Here is a 6,049-nt window from a genome sequence, read left to right as displayed (position 1 = left end):
AGTACAGGAGAGATGCAAAAAACAATTTCACTACCTGCACAACCTCAATAAATACAATTCTAAACCCAATTTCACAATCATGGGTCAATGTAGGGAGTGCAAAACTATCACAACACCTTGTGAAGGTAACTGAACTTCTCTGGTTTCTTGATCAACTGATTGAAACAAACAAAAATATTTCTAAACATTTCGAGGCGCTGATTAGCTATGTCCCTCCGATGTAATACTAAGCAAAATATTGCTTGATTATGTACTGAAGATCACCACTCTCTTGGGGCCATTGCCATACCACATTCTTGAGGTGCAACTTTCATATAAAGGCCCAGGATCTCTATATTTTTTCCAAGAGCAATGAGTGATTTCTCCCATTCTTTTGCCTGCACTCTCAGCCATCCATTTAATCCTTTGTTCAAGGAACAAATACGGTCCCTAGAAGTGACCTACCTTTAACAGTAGCATAATTTGGGATGTTCACTCCAATGCAAACGTCTCTCACCATACCATACACTATCTCTGTATGGCACTCTGTTCTCTTTTTTTTTTTTTGCAATATCCCTGTTCTTCTGTATAAGTCTTATCAAGCTGAGTTTTCACTACAGCACTAAATGTTGCAATATGGTTTATTGTCAGTTAGTATGTCTTATTACACTGGGGTGAAACCTAAGGCTTCCAAACTGTACAGAATAAGGTAAACATGTACTTTTCCAAAATTTTAGTTTGGTTGGTGTCATTTGCATACATGTCTGTTGTAGCTAAAAATACACAATAGATTTTGATTTCATAGCTTCACAGAGTAAGGTGAATATAAAATTCTTTGAATATTGGATTACTGCTCAATATGATACTGCTTGTGTAGCTTGCATGCTGCTCTGCTGTTAATCCATGCTCACCCTATTGCTTTATCACACAGCTGCTTGAATAAATAGGCCTATCTAAAATAAACATATAAAAAAGCAAAAAATTTTGCAAACTGGAGTATAAACTCGCTGAGAAAATTATAGGAACACCTGTACACCTACTGTACTTATCCATGCAATTATCTAATCAGCCAATCATGTGGCAACAGTGCAATGCATGAAATTGTTTAGCTAACCGGGCAGTCAGCTTCAGTTAGTGATCACATCAAACACCAGAATGGGGGAAAAAATATACTCTCAGTGATTTTGACCGTGGCCTGATTGTTGATGCCAGACAGGCTGGTTTGAGTATTTCTGTAACTGCTGATCCCCTGGGGTTTCTGTGCAAAAACAGACTCTACAGTTTACTTAGAATAGTGTGAAAAATAAAACACATCCAATGCCTGTCTGTTCTGCAGAGTGACATCCCAGGCTTGTAAGAGAGGTTAGAGGAAATGGCTAGATGGGTTCAAGCTGACAGAAAGTCTACAGTAACTCAGATACCCACTTTGTAGTTCATTGTACAGGTAAGATAGTATATCGTGCTTTGGCTCTTCAGCCTGTCACACCTTTACCGATGCAGTTAGGTCAGCTGCAGGGTCGTCAGCTGGAAACCGCCGTTCATGGATGTTTCACCCCCTAAACCAGTACATCTCCCAGCTGGGGGCCAGTTGCATCCTGGGGACGTCTCCCCGCCACCCCCTGCACCTGCCTTCACTGACCCCTAACCAATGTCTTTCCTCTGCAGCCAAAGCCAGTAGCTCCCTTTCTCCGCTTCCTCTCCTAGTGCCTTTATAGCTTTCCTCAAGCTTGAGACTGCCACTCTCACACCATGTAACAATTGGACTGTCGCTTTGCTGACAAAGCCCCAGCAACCAACCTCCACGGGGTAAACTCTGGCTTTCCAGCCAGCCTCTTGGCACACCATTGCCAGCGTGATATACCTCAAATGCTTCCTTTCATGGGCTACTATCATACCCTCCTCCCAAGGAATGGTTAGTTCAATGAGCAGGACCCTCTTCTCCACCGCAGACCACATGACAACATCTGGCCGGAGAATTGTTATTGCAGCCTCTCTTGGAAAGACCATCTGTTTCCTGAGGTCTGCCAACATCTGCCACTCTTTGCCAGGTGTAAGCATGCTAATCCTCTTCTGCGCAGGAGGTTGATACGTACTGCCGGACTTTACAAATCCTGCTAGGGCATGCTTAGCTATTGCTGGTGTGCGATTTGCTGCTACCCTACAGCTCTCCAGGATCTCGGCCAGCTTTGCCAGGACTTGGAGCCACCTGAAGCGTTCCTGAGTCAAAGCCACCTTACAACCTGACAATATGTGCTGGAGGCTCACATTGATGCTCCTGCAGAGGGAACAGCCTACCTCCTCACCATACCACTGTGTGAGGTTCCAAGGGCATGGGAGGGTGTCATAGGTTGCCCTCAACAGGAAGCTAAGTCTAGATTGTGAGATCCTCCATATGCCCCCCCAGGTGATGTGTCTGTTAATGATAGTGCCCCATCTTGTCCAAGCTCCTTGGCTGCCCGGGGATATTGCTTTCATATGGAAGCACTCCTGCTTCAGCCTGGTGACTTTGTCCATCACCATGATCTTCTGTTGTATCTTGGTGGCTTTGGACCAGAATTACTACACTGCTCCCCAGTCCAGGTAAGCACGACTGGTCTGGACTGCCCCCACCACCTCTCAATGTTGCAAATTGTAGATGGCCCGATACCCCTCAACATGCACCTTCCATTTGCAGCCTGTGCAGATGGGGACTTTCGCACTCCTTATGAGCGGGTCTGCCAAGTTATTTAGCTCCAACACAAGGCAAGCTTTTTCCTGTTTGTACCCCAGGCTCATGGAACTGATAGGGAGCTCCAGCACATTGGGGAGCAGAAAAGCAACTCAGATTTAAGAGAAAGATGGGTTAATCAAGAACAATGCTGGCTTCAAAACTGACCCAGTGTCTGTTTGTGTGTTGCTGTGTCATGAATGAAGCTTACATTGGACAGGCACCCTGTCTGGAGCTGGACAGGTTCTGCTCCTCCCCCACCATAACTCCAAACTTCCCTGTTTGAGAATTCTGACTGGGAAAATTTTGGAAGACTCAAAAATGGATGGCCAAATACAAATATAAACATTAGATTAGGTAAACTTTATTAATCCCAAAGGAAAAGTCACACCTTAATAAACAAAAATGTTACTAAAAAAATTAATCCTGATAGAAACGTTATCCACAAGAGTCTATACTCCGTGTCTCTCATTTGTCAGCTTCAGATGGCCAGAATGTTGTCACTTGACCTGTATGTGCTTCACTTTATCTTTACTACTCTTTTTATAATTTTGGTGAGAGCTGTGCCCATTTATGTTTTTTTGTATAGTATGATGTTAATTAATTGCCCCATTCAGACTTGTATTGTTCTTAAAAACTGAATTTCTTTCTTTTTTTTCTTAGAAATCACTCTAATCAGCTCCTAACTTTCAGGACTCAAAGATACATGTCACCTTTTTGGAGAGTATGATGCCGTTGGAGGATATCTTTTACACTGTGGGGTCCAATTTTGAGTGGGTAATGCCCATTCCAAACTCGCCCCTACCCTTGTTACTCGTAACCACGGCCCTGCAGCCCGCCACATTTCTACAGATAGGTTTTATGGCAAACCGTTTTAACATTTATTCAGACTTTTTTGGATGCTAAATTTCAAAATATACTCTGCATGTATTCAAGGATGCGGAACTGATAAGAATGGGCCCTGCGCACCTGCATGTATAATGAAACCCAGCACCATACACATTCATTCAAAAAGCACACTTTTTACCTGACACCATCGTGTTAACAGCAATAACCCTATTGCTACTATGCATAATATATAATAATATAGCAGAATCTAAAACGAGTAAATAATATTCCGTGCACTTTTAAATACAAATGCACCGACAGCTAGTAAAACAACAATAAAGACCCGTCACGGTCCATTCTCGCACGTTTTTCTTTTCAAGAGCTGAGCCACGAGCATCTCATTGCTCCTTGGAATTCTGTACTTCATCTCAGGGGTGGACCTACAGTTGTGACGCAACATTACGCCAGCCAATAAACATGCTCGGAACATGTCCACCCCTTACTTTAAATAAAATGACGTCATCCATCAGAACGCGTCAAACGAACCATAATACTACTGTGCTGGTCAAAGCAGCATGAAAGAGAGGCGGGGCGATGATTGGTGACGACCTTTGAGAGGAGGACCGAGCGAGCTTACTTAGGAGTAATAAAAGCTAACTTAAAGCTACAACAGTTACTGCGCCAAACAGAACAGCTCAAAAAAGAAGAAACGAATGAGAGAAGTTTAAAAACGGAAAACACATACACGACAGTTTTGCTTACATGTCGCATACTCACCGAGTAGAAGATGAACGTTAATTTTTCAGCATTGTAATAAAGTTAATACTTGCAAACTGATGAGACATTTGTGCTCCACGAAAGATTTTTATGAGGATCTGATATGTTGAAGTAAATTCAAATTCACCCTTGATCAATGGGTGAATTTACGTACGTACATTATGTATTTTACTGTTTTTCAGCACAAATGGGCACAGTGTAATCTTGCTTTTTTAATGTTATACACAAGTTGCGCCCCGTCCTGGAATAGTTTCAGCCTAGCGCTCGATAATGCCAGGGTAGGCTGCAGCCTCCGAAACCTCTGGAGGGACTGCTTTTCAAACTATATTTGCAATGTGACATTCTCAAAACCGAGTAGGCTAATCTACCGCAGGATCACCTCTAACGTATTTTAAATGTAAAAACTTGTCGTTTCTGCCTGTTTAATATCCCCCAAGTGAAATCGCGACAGAACAGAATCGAAGCATAGTGTATTCAGTTACATGGATAACATTCTACTGTACCTTAAAAGTAAAGCAAATTAGCAACCCGATTTTTATTACTTTTAGTGCAATAAGAAAATAAGCCAACTCCTCGAGCAAAAACAGAAAATGACCTCTCATTGAGAAAATGTTTGGAATAAAAATGTAATCAAAACCTTGTTTGATTATAAAAGCACTGCAAACTGCAGCATTAAAATTATATACATAGCACTATCCAAAAAACAATAAATAGTTCAAATTAAAAAAAGCTAAAGACGGCATTATATATATTTTCTTATTTCAATAAAAATTGGATTCTGCAAAGATGTGTACAAAGGCACACAGTTAACTGCAAATATAACCTGTAGAGATCTTGGTTCGAGTTTCAGTGAAGCTAGCCTGGCCACTTTCCACAAAAGCCTTTGCTTTCACTGCCTCCCACTACCTAAATTCTCCATATGCCCGCTGCTCTTCTTTTCACTGGGTTTGTAAACATTGCCATTTTTAAAAATAATAGATTCTGTGATGAGTTCATCTTTTGTACTCAATGATAGTAATTTGTTATCCAAATGTTGCTGGTATTAAAACTACTATTTGTCTGATCCATTCACTTAACTCATTTATTCAGTTTTGGAGTAGTGGAGAAATGGAGCCTAGTCTGGCAGCATCACTCACATGACAGATTGTCTTTAGCTCCTAAAATACCATTGTGCCACCTTAACTGTTTCAAATTCTGTGTTATTGGCCCCATATCACATGCACATCACATGTTAAGCTCCAACATGCTGTTTCTCCTATTTAAACCACAAGTGGTCAACTTTGATCTTTCACAGTCCTTGTCCTGATCTTTACCATATACAGTATACTGTAAATAAATTAAAGCAAACTAATATTATGACAGGGCCAACTGTTTAATTTAAGCAGACTCAGTGACACTGACATTACAAAGATAACATGTATAGTGAATATACTAAAAGATGCATGCTTGAGGGGTTGAAATAAAACTATTCAGTTCAATTAACCACACTTCCAGTTATAAACCCAGCACACTAAAGAATAATTTAAAAAGCAACTGAAAAATGATGCAAAACATAAACACAAAATATAAACAGAGAAATACCTTGAAATATATTCAAACATGTACTCTGTGTATACATACTGTATATATATATATATATATATATATATATATACACATACAGTCACCGACCATTTTTTAGGTACACCTTGCTAGTGTCAGGAGGGACCCCCTTTTACCTTCAGAACTGACGTAATTCTTTGTTGCTGGAAACATTCC

Source organism: Erpetoichthys calabaricus, chromosome 3, assembly GCF_900747795.2.
Source record: "Erpetoichthys calabaricus chromosome 3, fErpCal1.3, whole genome shotgun sequence".
Lineage (NCBI taxonomy): Eukaryota > Metazoa > Chordata > Cladistia > Polypteriformes > Polypteridae > Erpetoichthys > Erpetoichthys calabaricus.
This window is presented reverse-complemented; position numbering follows the sequence as displayed.